Source organism: Bombyx mandarina, chromosome 16, assembly GCF_030267445.1.
Source record: "Bombyx mandarina strain Sakado chromosome 16, ASM3026744v2".
Lineage (NCBI taxonomy): Eukaryota > Metazoa > Arthropoda > Insecta > Lepidoptera > Bombycidae > Bombyx > Bombyx mandarina.
Window position 1 is genome coordinate 3,813,972 of NC_143222.1, and position 24,174 is coordinate 3,838,145.

Sequence of the window (24,174 nt, forward strand, 5' to 3'; positions counted from 1 at the left end):
TCAGATCCAATAACCTTTGCATTAGACGTCTTCAGCGCTAACACTAGGAGTAGGCTTAGGAACCCCGGTAACCGTACTCGTCGAAATCGACAAAGACGTCGACGTACAACCTAACCCATGCATCAGCCCGCTGAGTTTCTCGCCGGATCTTCTCAGTGGGTCGCGATTCCGATCCGGTAGTAGATTCATTCGCGAAGCAATTGCTCTTGAGTTGTTTGTCAGGTCTCCTTCGGAGGCGCTCGGACAGTTGTTAGCAAATCCCACCCCTCCTGGCTGAGCCTTTGCTCGCCCACATGTCCTGGTGAAACTGGAAAGGCCTCCGGGCCACCAGTAATCTATCAATCATTAAAAAAAAAAGCTCACCTACACGAAATGGTCGTGCCATTCTGCCAAGAGCGCAACCGACTGAGAATAGCCTAATCTATATATGTATATAAAAATGAATTGCTGTTCGTTAGTCTCGCTAAAACTCGAGAACGGCTGGACCGATTTGGCTAATTTTGGTCTTGAATTATTTGTGGAAGTCCAGAGAAGTTTTAAAAGGTAGATAAATATGAAAAACCTAGGAATTCAATAAAAATAACAATATTGTTTTTCCTTTGATGTCAAACCCTCCCCCCCCTCGGACGGATTCCTTTTGTTTGTTTTAAATATATTGTATACAAAAGTTTAGGTCTTTTATTTATAGACTGTCGAAGTCCGAAGTCTGCCGGTTCAGGTAGTTCTTAATAAAAAATTGCAGTTATCTGCGGGATTTGAACATCGGCACAGTAGCAGCACTCGGTACGAAAGTATTGCGTGCCCTTACCCTTTGTGCCACGACGGTTTTGTTTACGTTACGGCTACAAATTACTCATCTTTTTCTTCACCTTATCCCACTGGTGGGGTCAGTCCGGTATCAAATTACTAGATGTAAAAAGTACGTAATTAACAAACAGATCTGTTTTTTTTGACGTCCGGTACAAAACACAGTTTTACGTTGAATTTTGATGATTAAACACAGAATGGGCGAGCAGGGGCGTCAATGTATCTCATATTACAACGTATAATCTCAATGAATGAATTCCAACAGAACTAAACGCAGTATACGCTTTTACGCATTGGCCGTTATAAAAACCAGACGTGGGACATTGGAATGATAATGCATCACTGGGCGTGCAGTTCAAAGATATTGTAGGCTAAATAGTGCAAATGTATAATATACATTTTATGTAACTTTTTTTTATAGCTTATATGGGTAGACGAGCTCACAGCCTACGTGGTATTACGTGGTCACTGGAACTCATAGACATCTACAACGTAAATGCACCTTGAGATAAAAGTTCTAAGGTCTCAGTATGGTTACAAGTCACTTCAAAAAAAGAAATGGATTGAGTCAATACGTCTGTAATATTTTTTCCTTATGCGTTGTTACGTAAGAACTTTTTCAATGAGATTATATATTTTTTAAATAATATGATTATTTTTTAATTTGAGAGCTGGTGGTTCTGATATGATTCCGTTTAATTTTATTAAGTTTTTTTTTTTAATTACTTGCTTTGTGTTGCTAGGTAATCTCTTCATCACCCGGCGTGTATTTCGAAGATATTGTAGGCTAGATAGTGCAAATGTGCAATATACACTTTGAGTGGCTTCAAAGAATGAAGTAGATTCTCAATACGACTGTAATATTTTTTCCTTATGCGTGTTATCTAGGAACCTTTTCAATGAGATCATATATTTTTTTAAATATGATTCTTTTTTAATTTGAGAGCTGGTGATTCTGATATGATTCCGTTTAATTTTATTAAGTATTTTTTTTTAATTAGATGCATTGTGATGCTAGTGTAATCTCTTCATCACCCGGCGTGTGTTTCGAAGATATTCTAGGCTATATAGTGCAAATTATGTACAATATACACTTTAAGTAGCTTCAAAGAATGAAGTAGATTCGCAATACGACTGTAATATTTTTCTTACGCGTGCTAGTTACCTAGGAACTTTTTTTTTTTAATATGATTCATTTTTATGGATTGGTACACCGCGCGTAATTCGTTTCCAAATGATTCTTGTCCACCTGATGGTTGTCTGGAAGAGATCGCTCTTAGCGATAAGACTGCAAATTGTACTTTTTTTGTATTTAATGTATCGCATTGTTTATTTGTTTTTTGGTGTACAATAAAGAATACTCTCTCTTTCTCTCTGTTGCTCTCTCTCTCTCTCTCTCTCTGTCTCTCTCTCTCTCTCTCTCTTTCTCGCTCTCTCTCTATTTCGAGAGTTGGTGCTTCTGATATGGTTCGTTTTTTTTAGTCAGTAGTTTTTAATAGTTGTCTTTTAATGACTGTTTAACTTTTATTGACCGCGGCCTTACCTTTTCTTGCTTTATCTACTTTTTTTCTGTTGAATGAAACTTTATGAAATCGTAAAACAAAATAAATAAACATGTTTTAGTTTGATAATTTTTTTAAAAATATAGTACCTACCTACATTTTCTTTCTATTAAAACAAAAACTTATATTTTACGCTTCGTTTTGCGTCATTGATTTAATATTCATAAATCTATGACTGACTGACTACAAACCGTATACTATGGGTATTAACTTCAAAACATTATGTATTAGTGTTGGTATTAACATTCGATTATATACACAAAGAACTTCTGCTTTATATCTTGACTGTTCGTTTTCATATTTAGCAACGTTTTCATTAAATTTAGACTTTCAAGGTAGAATGGTAGAATCTTGGTTCTAGAACAATATAGTATGCTCAAATAACTAGCGACTTGAATTGTTTTGGTTTTTATTGCTTAGATGGGTGGACGAGCTCACAGCCCACCTGGTGTTAAGTGGTTACTGAAGCCCATAGACATCTACGACGTTAATGCGCCACCCACCTTGAGATATAAGTTCTAAGGTCTCAGTATGGTTACAACGGCTGCACCGCCCTTCAGACCGAAACGCATTACTGCTTCACGGCAGAAATAGGTAGGGTAATGGTATCTACCCGTGCGGACTCACAAGAGGTCCTACCACCAGTAAACAAGAGGTCCTACCACCAGTAAGGTAGAAAGGTCGTGTCAGCTCGAAGAATTGGTATCGATGCCTTTGCTGTTATAAGCGGTATAACAATTAAGACTACTTAGTAAAATATGTTATTTATATAGAATTTACATAACGGGGTCCTGGTGGGGTGTATTGGGAGCACGTTCGGGAAGGTATCGCCATCCTGCCTATTTCTGCCGAAAACTTCTTTATGTTCTTCGATTAGACGTGTGGGTTATGCGTTACAGATTAAGATTTTTACTGGTGGTAGGACCTCTTGTGAGTCCGCCCGGGTAGGTACCACCGCCCTGCTTATTTCTGCCGTGAAGCAGTAATGCGTTTCCGTCTGAAGGGTGGGGCACCCGTTGTAACTATACTGAGACCTTAGAATTTATATCTCAAGGTGGGTGGCGCATTGGCGTTGTAAATGTCTATGGGTTCCAGTAACCACATAGGTGGGCTGTGAGCTCGTCCACCCATCTAAGCAATAAAAAAGATATCTATCTCTAAGTTTGAAGTTTCGAAGCGTTCATAATAAAGAATTAAGTGTACAATATGCAATTTTTTTTTCGATAAATGCTCTTGCTTAATGTGAAGAAATACAAATACTTGTATGTCTGAATACACAACGGCCAAAAATAGATTTACTTCTAAAAATAATTGAAAAACATTTTAGTCACGACATCCTTATAAAGAGTTCGCGTGCGTAACTTACACGTCACAATACTGGATCGTAAATATTATTATCAAACTTTATCAAGTCTGTTTGTTTAACTACAGTTTAATTGTGAATGCGAAATGAGCGTTTGGCTGTTCGTTACCTATTTTTTTTTGGATCGGCCTCAATATTTTTTTTCATACATGTATGTATACATGAATAACTTAAGTATCGGAGCAACACTATTAAATATTTACTTCTAAAATCAGTTGAAGTTAATTCGTCGTGGCCTAAAGGATAAGACGTCCGGTGCATTCGTGTTGAGCAATGCACCGGTGTTCGAATCCCGTAGGCGGGTACCAATTCTCCTAATGAAATACGTACTTAACTGTTTACGATTGACTTGACTAAAATGACTTGACTAGAATGACTTGTACTAAAATGTTTACGATTGACTTTCACAGTGAAGGAATGACATCGTGCAATAAAAATCAAACCCGCAAAATTATATTTTGCGTAATTACTGGTGGTAGGACCTCTTGTGAGTCCGCGCGGGTGGGTACCACCTGCCTATTTCTGCCGTGAAGCAGTAATTCGTTTCAATTTGAAGGGTGGGGCAGCCGTTGTAACTATACTTGAGACCTTAGAACTTATATCTCAAGGTGGGTGGCGCATTTACTTTGTGGATGTCAATGGGCTCCAGTAACCACTTAACACCAGGTGGGCTGTGAGCTAGTCCACCCATATAAGCAATAAAAATGTTTTTAAGTACAACGCATGTAAGTGATTGTTTAAGACGGAATTAAGGAGAGTTCATAAACAAACTACCCTCGCTTTTGTATAATAATATGAGTATAACAAGTTGTCGGGACCAGATATTCCGGCTTGAACAGTCCAACAGGTTGGAGCCCTCTGTTATTATTGTTGTACACTTAAAACTCAATAAAAGGAATTATTTGAAGAAGCTGGTTTTAATTACTATTATAATAGAGGGCGATGATAATAATAAAGAGAATGACGTCACTATGTTTAAAAAGAACATGGTGCTAGTTGTTCCGTAATTTTCTAGTTGGTCCCTTACATACCCGATCCTGTAGACCGAATAGTAAACAGTCGACGTCACCCAAAACACGTCATTCCGGATCCTCCTGATCCATTAACGGTGCTTTTAGGTACCACAAGCATCGGTCACCGTCCTCATTGAACCCATCGCTTGCGACGAGCGTATTAACCCACAGACACAGCCCACTGAGTTTCTCGCCGGATCTTCTCAGTGGGTCGCGTTTCCGATCCGGTGGTAGATTCTGCGAAGCACTGCTATTACTAGGGCCAGTGCTAGCACCTCTTTGGTTTGAGCCCCGTGAGCTCACCTACACGTTAGGGCGAAGCTGACATAGCCTCTCAAGGGTATCAGCATAGGTAGGAAAAAAAAAGTTGGTCCGAACTTTCGGACCGTACATTTAGAGCGCTAGACGCGTTCCTGATAAATCATATCGGCAATATCTTGCATAGTCTTGCACCGTCTTGTCTTGATGAAGTCTATAATTGATCTGTAAACGATGAAAATTTTATCATCTATGTATAAAAAATAGAAGAATTGCAATAATTTATTTTTAATTGCCTTCGTTGATTAAGCTATAAGACGCGCCTGACGGTAAATGGACCAGGACAGCAAAGTCATCTCTTAAACTTGAAATCTACAGATATTGTACAATATAAGTAGACATGCTTTAAGAAATGCCGAATTCAAATAAATAAATAAAAATCCAAAACAAATTAATAGACACTAAAAACATCGAAATCGGTTGGCGTGATAGTGGGTTATTGAGTTATTCATCTATTTGTCGCGCACGTATTTAATGCAAATTTAAGACTTGTACGGTTTTCTCATGGATACCATTATCAGAACTGTACTAAATTGTAATGGAATCACACGGAAAGCGTCAGCTTCCTAATAAAAAAGAATCATCAAAATCGGTTCACCCAGTCAAAAGTTATGAGGTAACAAACATAAAAAAAATATGCAGTCGAATTGAAAACCTCCACCTTTTTTGAAATCGGCTAAAAATATATTAAAGCGTTTAAAAATATTTATGATATCACGTTATTTGTATTTTTAAGATTATAGTAATAAAACACATTCTTATTTGCGTCGATTTAAGACGATTTAAATTAAAATATTCGATAAAGATCATTCGAATAAGCACTTCCGCTATTAATACGATATGCATTCATCGCGACTCTTTACCGGATAAATTATAGTCTGTTCCGATCACAATTAACTGTCGAAAGTAATGTCTTTTAAATATTATAAATTATTTCGTAAGTTGTTTTAATATTACTTAAAAGGACAACAATTATATCAGTTGGATCGAAATTCATAATCAAGCATGTAGTGACGGTAATTATTTCTATGACATGTAACAAGTAATGCTTACCACTTTCTTCTTCTTCTTCTTCCTAGCGTTTTCCCGGTATGAAGCCGGGGTTTTAATTAAGCTCCTTTTTATTTTTTTATTGCCCTTGTAGGCAGACGAGCACACGGCCCACCTGTTGGTGAGTGGTTACCGTCGCCCATGGACTTCACCAATGCCAGGGGTAGAGCCAAGCCGCTGCCTACCGCTTAATACTCTCCACAAGCCTCGTTTGAAGAAGGACATGTCATAGCACTCGGGAAACACCGTGGAGGGGAGCTCATTCCATAGCCGGATGGTACGTGGCAAAAAAGACCTCTGGAAACGCACTGTTGATGACCGCAGTGCCTCCAGGTAGTATGGATGAACTCTACTCCGGTATTGTTTGTATCCTTTGCCCGGTCTTCGGCATCCTTTTGTGTGAGGTTATTCTTCCTCAAATCCACCCTTACTATATCCAACTGACGTTTCATAGGACTACCGCGGTATCTTGCGCCTGGTGCGTACGTACGTAATGCTTACCATCCATAAGAATTATATTACAATTTTCTTGTGGTGATGTTTTACCGGCAATAGGTTCTCGAGGAGCGACCGCGTATCGATAGATCACGTCGCGACGTACCTTGACTTGACAGTTCATTTACTCCACTCCGGTGAGGAAATTTTTCGAAGGACGTGTGAGTGGAGTTTATTTTTACGATCGAGCATACCAAAATACGCGTTGGAGGTTGAGTCGAATCGAGTTAAATCGAGTGAACGACTAAAGATGCCGAGGTTAGTGTAGGTAAATTTCCCACAATACGGACCGACAACTTGTTGAAGGGCATGGGAGTCCGTTAGATGCCGGCCGGATGGTGTAGTGGACGGTCTGTGGACTGATAGATAGATAGATATTTTACTGACGGTAAATCTGTATAGGTACTGCCATTAATCTATCTATTTCTGCCGCGAAAAGGTCCAGTAATGCCTATCATATCAGTTCCAATGCAATGGAGATTGACAGTGGGAAATTAGGAACATATGATTTCGGTACTTAAATCATAACACACTAGGGTCCTTCTTGTTTGAAAACTGGTGCTCATTCGTCGGTATTTATAAAAAAAACCATAGGCATGGTCATCGTCGTCACATACATCTAATGCTGCATAGGCGTTAAGGCATATTAGTGGTAATGTTGTAAAATTGTAACATATCGGCCACAAACCTTGTTGAGAGTATTTAAAGATTTAAAAATAATCCCAGCAATTTGGCAGTTTGGTTGCGGCAACAGCTTTACTTGGATGTGGATGGAACATGATATTCCCTCAACGCACATATGTACGAACGCTCATGGTAAACAGCTTAATCAAAATGTACATAGACATCAATGTACAATTCATTATAGACGCTACGAATAACGTCATCTAAATATTACAAAAGACAGAATTCGCTATTGTTTTCTTATGTAAATGTGAAATAATTAAAATAAAAATTGGCAAATGAAGTTACGAGTGTTACAAGATGGTGTAACGTTGCTTCCTGGTGTCAGATTTTGACGAGACCTCGGCTTTGCAAATTGGTTTCTATTCTTAGAATGTTATTGTGTTACCTACTAATGCAATCTTCTTTCCTGGCTCCCGGCTTTTTAGCAATGTTTTTTTTTGTGATTAAAGGATTACTGGTGGCCCGGAGGCCTTTCCAGTTTCACCAGGATAGGAGAGCGAACACGGGATCGGCTAAAATGGGTAGGATTTGCTAACAGCTACTCGAGCGCCCCAAAGCAGCTGCTTCGCAAATGAATCTACTACCGCATTGTAATCTTTTTTATTGCCCTAGTAGGTAGACTAGCGTATGGTTCACCTAATGGTAAGTGGTTACGTCGCAAATGGACTTCAGCAATGCCAGGGGCATAATCAAGTCACTGCCTACCACTGAAAAGATCCGTCGAGTAACTCAGCGAGCTGATTAGGTTTCCGGGGACCCTGAGCCTGCTCCTAGTGTTAGAGCTGAAGGCGTCCACTAGCAATGTGTGATAGAAGTATGATTTGAAAGATGTATGTTTGTTTATGAAGGATATTTCAAACATGTCATCTATACCAACTATCCTTCCTGTAGTAAATAGAAGAAATATGTAGGAAACATGCTAGAAACCTGCTCGGGACTAATTTTGAAACTAAATCCAGGATTTATCATAATCTGGTTACTCTCTTATCAAATACTTAACACAGAAACTAAGGCTTAAGATTTATCGAGATAGGAAAAATATTACTGGTATCAAAACGTGCTGTTGATTTCATAATTAGGGTTTGAACGGTGAGACAGGTATAATGCAATAAAATTCAGACTGCGAATATGCGACTGCATAGTCGTGTGTTCTGATGTGGGTGGTGGCATTCACGTTGTGATATCTTTAGGCTCGGTTCAACTACTTAATTACAAAAGAGCTGCTAATCCTGCTACCCTGAACGCATGATGAGGAAGGTGCATGTAGAGACCGCGGTTGCAGATTTACTTTGGTTGATTTCCATCTTCTATGATCCATACGCCACACCTTGTATTGGATAGATATAAGTAAGACATAGTCCATAGCCCAGATAAAGAACACAGCCCATAGTGAGGAACATATGAGCGGAAGACGGGATTGTATTATATCTTGGTACTTTAATACCTTAATCTTAATACGTACTCACTTAACAATCAAGTACAATAGAAGTTATATAAAATTTACGTAGTTAATCAATCAACTTTTATAGAATTCGATTTGACCACGAGAGTATCGTTTAGCTCTACTCATCTTGTGTGACAATCTGACCTTCATTTAACATTGGTTTATTAAGTTTTCTTTTTTGATTAGTTAATAGCCCTTAATTGTTGTATTCGTCCTTTTAAAATTTCAGTATTTATTTATATCCAATGGACTTAGGAAAGACTTTTTGGGAGGGTCCAAAAATCGATTCTGATTTTCTTCAGATTCGATTCGTATTCAGATTTTTATAAATTTCAACTCAAAAGTCTGTAATGTGTTATTATTAGACATTTAAATATGAAACAAAACATTAAATAAACAAAAAACACTAGATAACGTAATGTGATTATTCACGTTCGCGATTGAAGCCCGGTTGCATAATCTTTGAATGTTCTAGACGAAAATATTGCAATTCGTCTTGACGGATGTAAGCTAGCTTCAAACGCTGGATAGTACTGATGTTACCTGACTATTTAGGCTTACAGACTTAAGTTTTCATTTGCTGAGTTACAAAGACACGTCGTGATAGATCAAAAATAATATATTCCAATTACGATTTTTAAAATAGTATAATTGTGTCCCGATAATATCCCGCTTACACTTTTTGATACGATTAACGAACAACACAGCCTATTAGCAACGTCAGTAAAAGAAGAAAATCCAAGAAAAACACGCTATCTTTCAAAATTCGCTGAAATATATGCTATTTTGGCAATGTATGTCACTCGATATGAGTCATTCCGCAGAAATAGATGCACAATTTGGCGGAAACAGCGTTTTAGAAATGAATCACATCGAAAACGTGAGGTTCAGTTTGTGTTTATTCGATTTGACGAATCGTAGACGCAAGTCAAGGCTGTTACAAGTTTTAATCTAGTATTTCTTCCTTTTTGTTATCGCCCTTGTAAGCGGACGATCTCGAGAGGCTCTCGTGACTGGTAAGGTAGATGGGAAAAGACCTCGGGGGCGCAGCCCAATACGTTGGTCCGACCAGATCCGCACCGCTCTTGATTCCACGTTTCACAACGCCCTCCACACCGCCAGAAACAAGAATGGATGGAGAATGATCGTGCGTGCGAAGGTGATACAAAAGGGTGGTCACGACCCTCAGCAATGAGGAATACGACGCATGGAGGAGGAGTAAGCGGACGAGCATACGGCTTACCTGATGGTAAGTCGTCGTGGCCCAAATGATAAGACGTCCGGTGCATTAGTATCTAGTGATTCACCGGTGTTCGTTTCCCGCAGGCGGGTACCAATTTTTCTAATGAAATACGTACTTAACAAATGTTCACGATTGACTTCCACGGTGAAGAAATAACATCGTGCAATAAAAATCAAACCCGCAAAATTATAATTTGCGTCATAGCTGGTGGTAGGACCTCTTGTGATTCCGTACGGGTAGGTACCACCACCTTGCCTATTTCTACCGTGAAGCAGTAATGCGTTTCGGTTTGAATGGTGGGGTAGCCGTTGTAACTATACTGAGACCTTAGAACTTATATCTCAAGGTGGGCGGCGGCATTTACGTTGTAGATGTCTATGGGTTCCAGTAACCACTTGACACCAGGTGGGCTGTGAGCTCGTCCACCCATCTAAGCAATAAAAAAAAACTTACAGTTAAAGCTACCGTTAAATTTCAAAAATTCTGCTTTAGTAAACACATCCTAACGCCCAAGCCGGTGAATAACACATTCTTACCTACTTCTGTCGCCAAAGACTTGGACCTAATGTATCAAGGTGAGGGACTCGAACACAAACCCTGTTTCAAGCATCTACTTCAAAAAAAAAAAACAAAAGAAAACCCTTATTTAATAGTTCATCGTGCCAAATATTATTAACGGAAGGCAAGTCGCAGACTGTAGTTTGCACGGCACCTTAATTAAAAATACGACACGTTACGTACAACTAACATTAAATTTAAATTAGACACTAAATGTGAGATTTAGAACATGATTTTTTAAGTGTCGTATCGTGCGAGAATCGCTAATACTATTGTTTGGTTTTATTTTACGGGAAACCAGCACTATCACTTGGCTATACTGTCTATATAATATAAGATTGGGAGTTATTTAAATCCACCAATATGAATATGAGTGAGTTAAGCCTGCTTTTGTTTATGTGTGGGAAGTTTTGTTATAGCTTTGGCAAATTAATCTTTATCAGTAGTCATAGACATCATTAAAACTGTTTCTTTTTGTTTTTGATTTAACTTATGCTTGCGATTTTTTTTTATTTAATTATATAATGTCAGACATTTTCAGTCCTTGGCTAGTTAATTTCAAAATGTTAACTCTCGTTTATAATAAAATTGTGAGTAGTGAATTATCTCAGTGTAACTTTATACTCAGTGTTTATTTTTCGCATTCCGTCCGTTCGTTAAGTACTGGAGGTCCTTCATTACGCTGTTGACTTAATTCTATTGTATCCAATCTTTAGGTGTTTGAACAAGTGTGTTCCATCGATATTGCGATTTTAAAAGTCGTTGTCATTGACACCAAGAGTTATTATTATACGTACATTTAAATGTACTAGTGGTCCCGCAGTAGTCGAAATTCGACTATAATTAATTGAAATTATAAGTTTCTACACTATTAAGATTCTTTTTGCAAAGACTATTAAACTTCTATAATCACAAATTTCGCCAAGACTACACTATAGAAAAATATTAATAGAGACAAACAATATTTAATCTATTCTCAATTTGACAACAGACGTCAAGAACAAAAGTTTGACAATAAATAAATAGTATGCATGCGTGTGTGCATCAAATACATGGTAGTGTGTGTAATGTTTTCTTTATTGATTTAATGTAAATTTTATGAATTATTTTTAAAAAATATTAGCGTTGTGCACTTCTTCTTTATATATTATATACCTATATATATCTGTAGCGTTTAAGAACGCACCTTTTTTATGATGCGTAACCCGGAAAGCAAGAGAGGTAAAAAAATTAAGATAGTCTGAGACACAAGATTTTTTTACCGTCTAAAATTCATAAGAGAAAAAATAATAATAAGTGAATAACATTATAACTGTGTAAGCCGCTGCAACAATAAAACTCTTATTGTTTCAATCGTGGTGTTAATTACGAGTGAATAAAAAACACGCGAAATAAAGAAGAGACTGTATGTACACAGACTCCTACATGTATTAATAAAATTCATAAAATTTAACAAAAATAAAAACCGACTTCAAACAGAAAAAAAAGATATTCCAAAACAAATTAATATACACTAAAAACAATAATCATCGAAATCGGTTAGCGTGATAATGAGTTATTCGTCTATTTGTCGCGCACATACTTAATGCAAATTTGAGACTTATATGGTTTTCTCATGGATACCATTATCAGAACTGAACGAAATTGAAATAAGACCACACGGGAAGCGTCAGCTTTCTAATAAAAAAGAATCATCAAAATCGATTCACCCAGTCAAACGTTATAAGGTAACAAACATAAAAAATAAAGATACAGTCGAATTGAGAACTTCCTCCTTTTTTGAAGTCGGTTAAAATATATTATAACTTGGTATTTTTCAGCACTTTGTTTATCAGTGTTTGATTGTTGAAGTATGTGTTTTTCATATTACTATTTTTATTTCTATGCTTATTCATGACTGTGTATATGTAATATCTTGCTATTACGTTAGAGTTACACAAAAAAGGCTTGTCTTCTGGGAGCGTTTTACTTTTGAGGTCGCGAACGCTTCCGTGTGATGTGACTTGGCTGCGTGATTAGTGTATTATTATGTAGTGTTTATTAGTACAGTTCTTGAAAAGTGAGACAGATCTTTTCATATATAATACTGTATAAATACTATTTTAAGAACACAGTCCTAAAATTATTAGATTCGAATTTCAAATCTATGATTCTCGTTAGAATATTCTAGAAGTTTTAATTTTATTTTTACGCAAATCATTGTTGAATACACACTCAAATGTATATTTGGAACCCTCAATTCTCTTCGTATTGGTCGATTGTCCGGACTCTTGATATATCAAATGAAGCGTCTTCTGTAATAGAATAATATTTAGCCTATTTAACAATATCTATACAGATAATAAAAAGGCAATAATAGCAGTGAAGGACCAAACTGGACGCATTCCTTTACAAAATCAAAAGGGATTAAAACTATTTCACCAATTTACAAACACGATATAAGACTTGCAGCTGACAATAAACACACCGATACCTAAAATGCAATTTAAAAATTAATAGAGTGATAAAATCAAAATAACCTACTGTTCAAAACAAGAAAATTTGACTATTGGTCAATATTTTAATTATTAGAAGAACCGACCTTTCAAAACATAAGCTTTTTAATCCGTTTTCAATAATATTTTGATTCAGCGTTACAAGGAATGTCTGGGTCATTTTATTAGTTGCGAAAAATATGTCCAAACAAAAATAAATAAGGAGCACGTACGGAAGTCGGTAAACTGAACAATATGGGTTGGTATAGCTTTTTTGTATTGCTTAGATGGGTGGACGAGCTCACAGCCCGCCTGGTGTTAAGTGGTTACTAGAGCCCATACACATCTACAACGTAAATGCGCCACCCATCTTGAGACATAAGTTCTAAGGTCTAAGTATATAGGTAGTTACAACGGCTGCCCCACCCTTCGAACGGAAACTCATTACTGCTTCACGGTAGAAGTAGGCGGGGTAGTGGTACCTACCCGTGCGGACTCACAAGAGGTCCTACCACCAGTAATAAACCTAATGTTACCACTCTTTTAATAGGATTGAGTGGCGGCGGTATTCTATCGGACTCTGTGTTTGGAGCCGTCGTCGAAGTCGTCGTGGCCTAAAAAAGTCGTCGTGGCCTAAAAGATAAGACGTTCGGTGAATTCGTGTTGAAGCGATGCACCGGTGTTCGAATCCCGCAGGCGGGTACCAATTTTTCTAATGAAATACGTACTCAACTAATGTTCACGATTGACTTCCACGGTGAAGGAATAACATCGTGTAATAAAAGTGAAACCCGCAAAATTATAATTTGCGTAATTACTGGTGGTAGGACCTGTTGTGAGTCCGCGCGGGTAGGTACCACCGCCCTGCCTATTTCTGCCGTGAAGCGGTAGTGCGTTTCAGTTCGAAGGGTGGGGTAGCCGTTGTAACTATACTGAGACCTTACAACTTATATCTCAAGGTGGGTGGCGCATTTACGTTGTAGATGTCTATGGGCTCCAGTAACCACTTAACATCAGGTGGGCTGTGAGCTCGTCCACCCATCTAAGCAATAAAAAAAAAGCCCGGTGTCTCTACTTGGTGCCATTTACCTTGCTTCAGGCTGCGTTTTGAGCACGTCTGCTCGACGTTTCCAAGAGGCAGTATACAGACAGGTAGCTAAGCACAACACTTCATTTATTTATTTATTTTCTACCTATTCTAGTAACCTTGAGGGGTTATTCTAGATTCACAGAACTAGAAACTCTTACACAACCTTTCGAGAACCGCTTACGAAAGATATTTTCCGCAAGTTTTCCGACATCAAGCGAGCTTTGAAACTTATCGAAAGTTTATGTTTCGGTTTGTTTCGAAGTTTCACAAGAGGAAAGCCATTAGGTAGTTTCGGCACGTCCATGAACACGTGCCCTTTTGTTGAGCAAATTCTGAGTCAGTTCAAATGCTTAGGTTGCGAATTAAAGAGAGACATTTTTTAGTGATAACTAGCTGACCCGGCAGACTTCGTAGTGCCTCAATCGATAAATAAAATCCGTCCGCCGGTGGACACATCAAAGGAAAAACAAAATTGTTATTTTTATTTAATTCTGAGCATTTTCATATTTTTTCTACCTTTTAAACCTTCCCTGGACTTCCACAAATAATTCAAGACCAAAATTAGCCAAATCGGTCCAGCCGTTCTCGAGTTTTAGCGAGACTAACGAACAGCAATTCATTTATATATATATGTAGATTAAATATATTTGCAGGTCCGAACTTAGTTTTTTTATGTGATAAAATATTAAATTAAATCAGTGTAATCTTAACTATGTGAAATTGATAGATAAATAAGCCTGCCTAATTTTATACTTTACACAGATTATATCTCTCAAACCCATATTTAATTTTCCTGGTGAGTTCCAAACTTCAAAATCGAGATACAGTATATAAGTGTAGGAATACCTTATGGCGACTGGACAGGTATTATATTTAACTAAGCTATATTTAACAAGTTAAAATTTAGTGCATTAGTTTAAAGTCTTTACTTGTTTGAAGTTTGTACAAATATTAGCTTGATCTCGACATCACTTTTGTTCCGGAAAACTCTAGATACTTGTGGCAAAATATGATAAGGAATATAACAAAATTAAAAAAATAAACTTAAAGATTAACATACAAACTAGTTTTGTCCACTCATCTAAGCAATAAAAAAAAAAAAAAAAAATATCAAACTGTGTAGACTGAAAGTGTTGCTAATGTTGAAGTGATAATATGTATTCGATCTATGATCAAGAATACACAAATGTCTACGCAGTTCACAAATATCAAATGTAAAATATTTTTTTACTGGTGGTAGGACGTCTTGTGAGTCCGCACGGGTAGGTACCACCGCCCCGTCTATTTCTGCCGTGAAGCAGTAATGCGTTTCGGTTTGAAGGGTGGGGCAGCCGTTGTGACTATATTGAGACCTTAGAACTTATATCTCAAGGTGGGTGGCACATTTACGTTGTAGATGTCTGTGGGCTCCAGTAACCACTTAACACCAGGTGAGCTGTGAGCTCGCCCACCCATCTAAGCAATAAAAAAAAATATTTTTTTGACCGACTTAATCTCGAAACAGGAATTCGCAGAGAACAAACTACTCATTCTATGCACTAATAAATTTGAATTCAACAATTAAACCCCTTCATTTTCCATCACCATGTTTTATGGGCTTATTATTATACCTAATGCTTGTAGTACATCATAAGTGCTTATTTAATTCTTTCCGCATATTGTTTATCGCAAGTATTGTCTTGAATAAAAAATTTCCAAACGACGACCGGACGGTTAAGGACAATTGCGTTCTAAGAGTTAACATCTATCTTATTTTTCTTAGTAAAAAATATTCGAAAATAAGCTTAGACGTGTAACATAGATTAATAGATTGGTAGTCAATTTAATCATTAGCAATGGTTCATATAATTGTATACCTTAGGGTTTATGATGACGAATGATGATAGTATAAATATCAGAGTGAGGTAAAAGAAACAGAAAAAAATAATAGTTTAAAAAAACTACCAAAATACGATTTTATAGAAAATCCAACTAAAAAATAAATTTTAATAAATTTGAATTAAAAATTATGGAAGATAAAATGATTTTATTGTAAAAAAGTGTAGCTATTTAGGCATGTTGCTTTTTCATGTTTGAGGCTATTTAAATTCATTTTTCACTAATTTCTAATCATTCAATCGTCATGCAACTTCGCAGCATTTTAGTTCTTTGTTTGAGATAGAAAGATAAGGTGGCGGTCTTGGTGGTGGAAGCTCTTGGATGAAAAATGAAAAGGTAGAATTCGAACGCGCTCAAGAAAGAAAATGCCCTAACAATTAAGATGTTGAAACAAATTACATAATATTTTCGTAGCAGCTCCATTAAAATCAGAATTAAAAAAGTAAAATACGTAAGGTTTTTTATATTATTGCTTATTTGGGTGGACGAGCTCACAGCCCACCTGTTGTTAAGTGGTTACTGGAGCCCATAGACATCTATGACGTAAATGCCGCCGCCCACCTTAAGATATAAGTTCTGAGGTCTCAAGTATAGTTACAATATGGGTGCGCAATTTCGAATCACTGCTTTTTGCTTAAGCTGTTCTTCGTTCTAATTAGCGATGGCTCCTTAGAATGAATGTTCGAGTAGCTGATATCACGTAACGCGTGACGTCCAACTGACCTACCGTGGGATATCTTTCGGGTATTGTATTATAAAAATGAAACATACTTCAAAAACGGTGATCATTTTATCGCGCGTTTTTTTTTTTTTAAATTGTTTATTCGTTACTATGGAAATAATGTAGTACAATAAACGTAACTTTGATTATTTGCACTGACTGGCGAAACCCTCAGAAAACTTACCTTTTGTTTCTAACTGATTATATCTAAGTGTAGCGCAAGCTTTATGGTGTTGAATACGGATCAGTTCCAAAGGATAGCGCTTTAAACAAATACATGTCCTTTATTTACTTTCGACGTGACAACGTCTTATAACTCGATGGAGCCGGCTGCACGCACGAAAAAACATGACTCATTGAGGCGTTCCATTTAAAGCTTGAAGTGCAAGCGAGAGCGCGCAACGAGCGACAAAGAGGCACAATCAGCCTCCGCGTTCGGTAGCGTTCGATATCTGTCTCTCTCCTACTTGAGTGAGCGATGCATCCGCGTGGACAGCTGCTATACAATAATACATTTACATGTTTTCGTCAAGTATGAAGTTCAGTGAAAAGTGAATGTGGGGTCAATTGTCCATACAAAATATTTATCAAACAAATAAAATTAAAATTTTCTCTTGAAAAATGAAAGCATTCCATCAGTATTTTCTTATGACGTTGTCACGTTCACAATCGTCAGTAAACCGACTTTACAGACAACCAATTTTTTATTGCAAAGATGATTGACGACCGAAGCTCTAGATAAAATATAGGTGGAGAAAAACAGAGAAAAGTGAGTGAGTACATGAGAGAGTCGTGATCCCAACGAAAAGGGAATGATTGAGAAGAAGACAATTCAACGACCCCTTAGCTCATCTGTTATTAACTGGTTACTGGAACCCAATATCACAAATATTGAGTCTCAATTTATCTCAATTAAAAGCAGACCACGCGGTTGCTTCGTGTTGAAAAAAGGGACAATAGTTTACATCTACAAGCTAGCATAGGTATTACCGCCTGAGCCCACATCTTTATACCTTCTTCTTTTTCTCCACCTTATCCCAGTAGGTGGGGTCGGCACAGCTAATTTTTATCTTCCATTTTCTTCTATCAGCCGCCATCTCAACATTCACTCCTCTCTCTCTCTAATCGTCATTCACACACTCCATCCATGTCTTCTTTGGTCGACATCTTCCCCCTCTACCTTGCACTACCATTTCCATACATCTCCTAGTCACATGCATCTTCTCACTACACATCACAAATGTCCATACTACGCTAACCGTCCGCTCTTTATACCATTCTTTTATAAAAGGTTTTATAATAATATAATGTGATGCCTGCTTCTCTGAGCAACACGCGGCAAGCTACGTATATTTTACTGCGAAAACATTCGGTACAAGTCATAAGAGACGTTTTTAATATTGGATTTTTACGAATGTCACAGTGATTCTAATACAATCTCACAGGAGAGTAGAATAGGGTTTCGTAGGCAGCGGCTTAGCTATACTCCTAGCGTTGCTGACGTCCATGGGCGACGGTAACTACTCACCATCAGGTGGACCATATATCGGCCTTTGTAGGCAAAACAAGAGCTTTCGAGACAGACCAGTTTGAAAGCACGGCAAGTGAAATAATGAAAGGATTCCTTCAATTAAAAGCGGTAAGGTAACTTAATATTCACGTAATAGAGTTTATATTTGTTTGGGATGGAAGGATTGTCGTAGGTTCGGGTTACGATACACCCTACGACCAGTAAATGTCTGTTCGTAATCACATCGCTTGCAGAATGCTGCTGCCTATTCTCTGAGTGATCTTGTAGTCAGCTTCTGTAACAGTCACGGGTAGATATGAGTTGGTGCTGCGTGGTGGTGATGGATTATAGGACGCTACCACGGAACCATAGAATTTTGAATAATTCGACAAAACTGGACAGAAAAATATTTGTATTAGAACAGTTTTAAACCAAACTAAAAAAAAGTTGGAACTAAAGAAATTACTGTTATACTTTCGTTTAAATTTAATTTAATAACAGTTCTTATTACTTCTGAGTACTTTACTTAATACGCTTTCAATATCAAAAGGAATATTTAGATAGGCTGTACTTTTAAAGTTAAAGATAAACGAACATCTTAACAGCCCACCTAATATTAAGTAGTTACTGGAACTAGTAGACATCCTGGACGCCATCAACCGCTTGAAGAGATGATTGTGTGCGTATGTAATTTGTATTGCATACACCGTGGTCCCACTATTTGGTTTTTTTATTTTTATTTTTTTATTTCTTAGATGAGTGGACGAGCTCACAGCCCACCTGGTATTAAGTGGTTACTGGAGCCCATAGACATCTACAACGTAAATGCGCCACCCACCTTGAGATATAAGTTCAAAGGTCTCAGTATAGTTCAGAAACACGTGGTAGCATTTTGATATAAATAAATAAACAGTAGTTGAAAAACGTTAAGAATATTAGAGAATACCTCAGGCATTAAGTCCGCCAATATAAATTTTACATGAAGTGTAATAAATATATTTACGTTTTCGCTCTTATTAAAATAAAACGCTAACGCTTGTATCCTAGACCTTAATCTCAAAATGACCTGAAATGATTGATGTTAATAACACAATTTTGAGTTCATTCAACATACGTACGCACTTTGATTTATAAGTTCATAGTTTCTAATTGGCTTCATTAATTCGAATTTATTGCAATACTTTAATTTTGTGGTAGCCCCGCCCCGCTCGTATTTCGTCATTTTGTTTAAGTTTTAACGATAATCGCGCCCTTACTAAGGAAATAACGCGATGTTATCGAAAAAAAATATCGATTTAAGATTCATTTTTTTATGTCACCTGTTTAGAAACCAGAATGACGTTGTTTCAATATAAAACATATTTTTGTTGATTAATCAGTGTTATTTTTTTATTTTTTTTATTGCTCCGGTGGATGGACGTGCTTACAGCCTACCTAGTGTTAAGTGGTTACTGGAGCCCATGGGCATCTACAACGTAAATGCGCCACCCACCTTGAGATATAAGTTCTAAGATCTCAGTATAGTTACAACGGCTGCTCCACCCTTCAAACCGAAACGCATTACTGCTTCACGGCAGAAATAGGCAGGGCGGTGGTACCTACCCGCGCGCACTCACAAAGGGGTCCTACCACCAGTAATAAATCGTTTAGGTAAGGTATTTGTATTAATTTAACACATTTAACGTCGCTACACGGTGCTGTGGCGATGTATTACGCCGAGTTCACGGCATAGTGAAGGACCGGGCGCGTGACATGATCAATTGGTTCAAATTAATAGCATTTTTTTTCCTGCCTGAGCTAACAGCCTTGGGAGACCAGTTCTCAAACCTGGCTCAAACCTGACGACGTTAGTAACACTAAACCTAGCAAGAGCAGTGCTTCGCAGAGTCTACCACCGGATCGGAAACGCGACCCACTGAGAAAATCCGGCGAGAAACTCAGTGGACTGTGTCTGTGGGTTAATTTACTCGCTGAGTCGCAAGCGACAGGTTCGACGAGGACGGTGACCGGTGCTTGTGGTACATAAAAGCACCGTTAATGGATCGAGAGGATCCGTAATGGCGTGCTTAGCGCCGAAAATAGGGCAAAGTACTCATCGCCAAAGAGTATAATAATATTTTAAATATGGTGGTGTCCTTAGTTTGGCTACTATAGGTCCCAGATTCGATTGCCAATTCGAGTCAGTCATTTTCCTTAAAGATATTTTTTACTCGAAGACTAAATGTAGTTTTTTTTTTGTCTAGCATGTGCGTTTCTTACACCCATAACACAGGAGAAGAGCTCTATCTTGTGCCCCGTGGTTTTTCTTGTCTACGTGTCTGCCATTAGCTTCGTGGAGCTATTCTAGCTTCACTCCAACTGGTGGACAAACTCAGGGGGCAAAGCCTGAAAGAGCATGATAACATTTACCTTAGTTAGAGCAGTGCATTGCTGAATCTACCACCGGATCGGAATCGCGACCCCATGAGAAGATCCAACTAAAGAGAAATTTATTTAAAACGGCTTGTTTTCAGTCGGTGATAAGAATTCGATCACAATATCGATATCTTAAGCTTATATTTCAATTTATATATTACATAATATATTTTATTGCCTTTTGTCGTGGTAGGGGAAAAATATATTTCCAATTGTGTTTTTTGATAAAACAACACCTTTGTTAATAGGTACCTACCTACCATGCAAAAAAAAGAAAATCACTTAAGACGCAGAGAAGAAAATTGGTCTTTGCCTATTTATTTATAGATTCCGTTTACAAAATATATATATTGTCTCTCGTAAAAAGATTAAAAAAATACATTATAAAAAAAAACTAGTAAGTACACGCATATCATGTAGTAAAATTTCTATTATATAAACACGTGTGATATATTATGAACATGTGAATATGATATTTGATAAACACGATAAAGTTACATGCGTTTGGTCACATTCGGACATTATTTATGAAAGATTAAACATTTTAGCGATGACTCCGATACTGATGCAGTTTATTCTATATTAGTTCGAATTTATTTTTCATTCTCATTAACTAATATCAATAACTAATACATCGGTTCGTACTTGGATGGCCCATATACACAGACCATTGAGTTTATCTCTAGTACTCTATGTAGAGTAGAGTCTATCTAGAGTATTCTCAGTGGGTCGCGATTCCGATCCGGTAGTAGATTCTACGAAGCACGGCTCTTGTTAGAGCTAGTGTTAGCAAATTTTCACAGGATGAACCTGTGAGCTCGTCTACCCATCTGGGCGTAGCTGGATTTTTTTTAATGCTTATATTAGGTGGACGAGCTTACAGCCCACCTAGTGCTAAGTGGTTACTGGAGCTCATAGATATCTACGACATAAATGCGCCACCCACCTTGAGATATCAGTTCTAAGTTCTCAGTATAGTTACAACAGCGACTCCACCCTTCGAACCGAAACGCATTACTGCTTCACGGCGGAAATAGGCGGGGTGGTGGTACCTATCCGCGCGGACTCACAAGAGGTCATACCACCAGTAAATAGGCTCTTAGGCTATCAGCGAATAGATATAAGTATGTATGTCAGCTAAGGAAAATATACTCTAATCCTAATATAGATTGAGTTCAAATTTCTTATTGTCCTATTTTTTTACATCCACTTCAATCAATTATGACTAGCATTTAAATACCTACGAAGAGCCCACGAACGCGTTGAATGTTTAATTAGCGTTGATAAGATACGACTATAGATATAGGACATCCCTTTTTTGCAATTTGAAGATCATTGTCAAGTGCCTTATCTGATTGATTTACAATCGTTGCCCGATAAAATTTCTAGATAATGCACTAATCTAAATATTATTAATATTTTTTTTTATTTTATACGAATATAAACCCCGCATCGTTTGGTGGATTCGAAGGATCCATTTTTATGGACATCCTTTTTGAAATATGGTCACTGTGATATAGATAGTTCCCCCACCCCTGAGTCTGAACATAGAGCCTAATGTGATATGAGTCTGAATAAATAATGACTTTTTAATTGCTTATTGCTCACGGCCCACCTGATGTTAAGTAGCTACCGGAGCCCATAGACATTTACAAAATAAATGCTGTCACCTACCTTGAGATATGAGCTCAAAAGTCTCCGTTTTTACAGTACAACGGCTGCCCCACCCTTCAAACCGAAACGTATTACTGCTTCCCAGCGGAAATAGGCAAGTGCGGATTCACGCGAGGTTCTATCACCAGTAATTACGCAAATTATAATTTTGCGAGTTTGATTTTTATTACACGATGCTATTCATTCACCGTGGAAGTCAATCGTGAACATATTTGTTAAGTACGTATTTCATTAGAAAAATTTGTACCCGGCTTTTTTTTTTTGCCTTTCATGTTGAACCCTGGAGCTCACTTAACCGTCCGGGCGTAGCTGGAATGGCCCCCCTTAGGCTACCAGCGAATAGGTAGGGAAAAAAGAAAAGTCACCCAAGTAAAACAACATTTATAGTTTAATCCGTTGTGACTATACTGAGACCTTAGAACTATATCTCAAGGTGTGTGGCGCATTTACGTTGTAGATGTCTATGGGCTCCAGTAACCACTTAACACCAGGTGGGCTGTGAGCTCGTCCACACATCTACGCAATAAAAAAAATAAAATAAAAAAATCTCGCATTTTTTATTGTCATTATGTTGTTTCTAAGATTTCGAATAATAAACAATTTTCGGAATCCTTTAACTAGGTTATCTTTATCCTACGAATTGCGAATCGACTAAAATACTAAAACCAGAGAGTAACAGTTAATAGGGTAAATTAAATATTAAAAATACCCTTTTGTTTATAATAAAATAACACTTCGCGGAACTACATTAAATGCGATACGGATGTGATTAACGTGTTTTTAATTATTCATATATACTTGTAACGCAACTTCTGCCCTTAGGCCAAACTGCACTGCAAATTACGGAATATGCAAATACCTACGCGGATAGTTAAAGGAAAATTTTATGAAATGGAGATAAAATGTTTTTTTTGCTTAGGTGGGTGAACAAGCTCACAGCCCACTTTGTGTTAAGTGGTTACTGGAGCCCATAGACCTCTACAACGTAAATGCGCCACCCACCTTGAGATGTAAGTTCTAAAATCTCATTACTGCTTCACGGCAGAAATAGGCAGGGCGGTGGTACCCACCCGCGCGGACTCAGAAGAGGTCCTACCACCAGTAAAAATATATGTTTAAACTAAATCTTAAATTAAATTTAAATTAAATCTATAAATATATATTTAAACGTATATAAGGATGTATGTCAGTCTCTGGTTTCCATGACACAGGGAATCCTAATTTGGGACTGGATGACCGTGCGTGATTTGTTCCCAATTTATTAATACTAGTGGTCCCGAAGTAGTCGAAATTCGACTATAACTAGTTGAAATTAAATGTTTGTATACTATTATGATTCTATTGTCAAAGACTGTTATACTTCTATAATCACAAATTTCGCCAAGTCTACAATTTAGACAAATATTAATCGAGAAAAACAATTAAAATCTATTCTCAATTTGACCACAAACTATAAGCAATAACAAAATCTTGGCAGTAAATAAATAGTATGTATGCGTGTGTGCAAATACGTGATAGTGTGTGTAATGTTTTTATTTATTGACGTAATGTATTTCTCGTGCATAATTTTAAAAAAATTAACATTCTGCACTCCTTCTCTATATTCTCTATAAGTGTGGGAAATTTCATACTCCTCCGTCCGCGCAATTTTCATAAAAAGGGGTACAAAGTTTTTGCTTCACGTATTAATATATATAGATTATTTTTGCACAAAAACTCTATATTGATTTTGGTAGGTGTACTCTATTAGTTGCTGCTACATTCTGAATGTATCAATTTCATCAATTGATTGAAATTATTTGCCGCTTCGCATACTTTAATGGTACTATGAGAAAAACTTTTCACAAAGGGCAAATTATTGTAACCGATTAC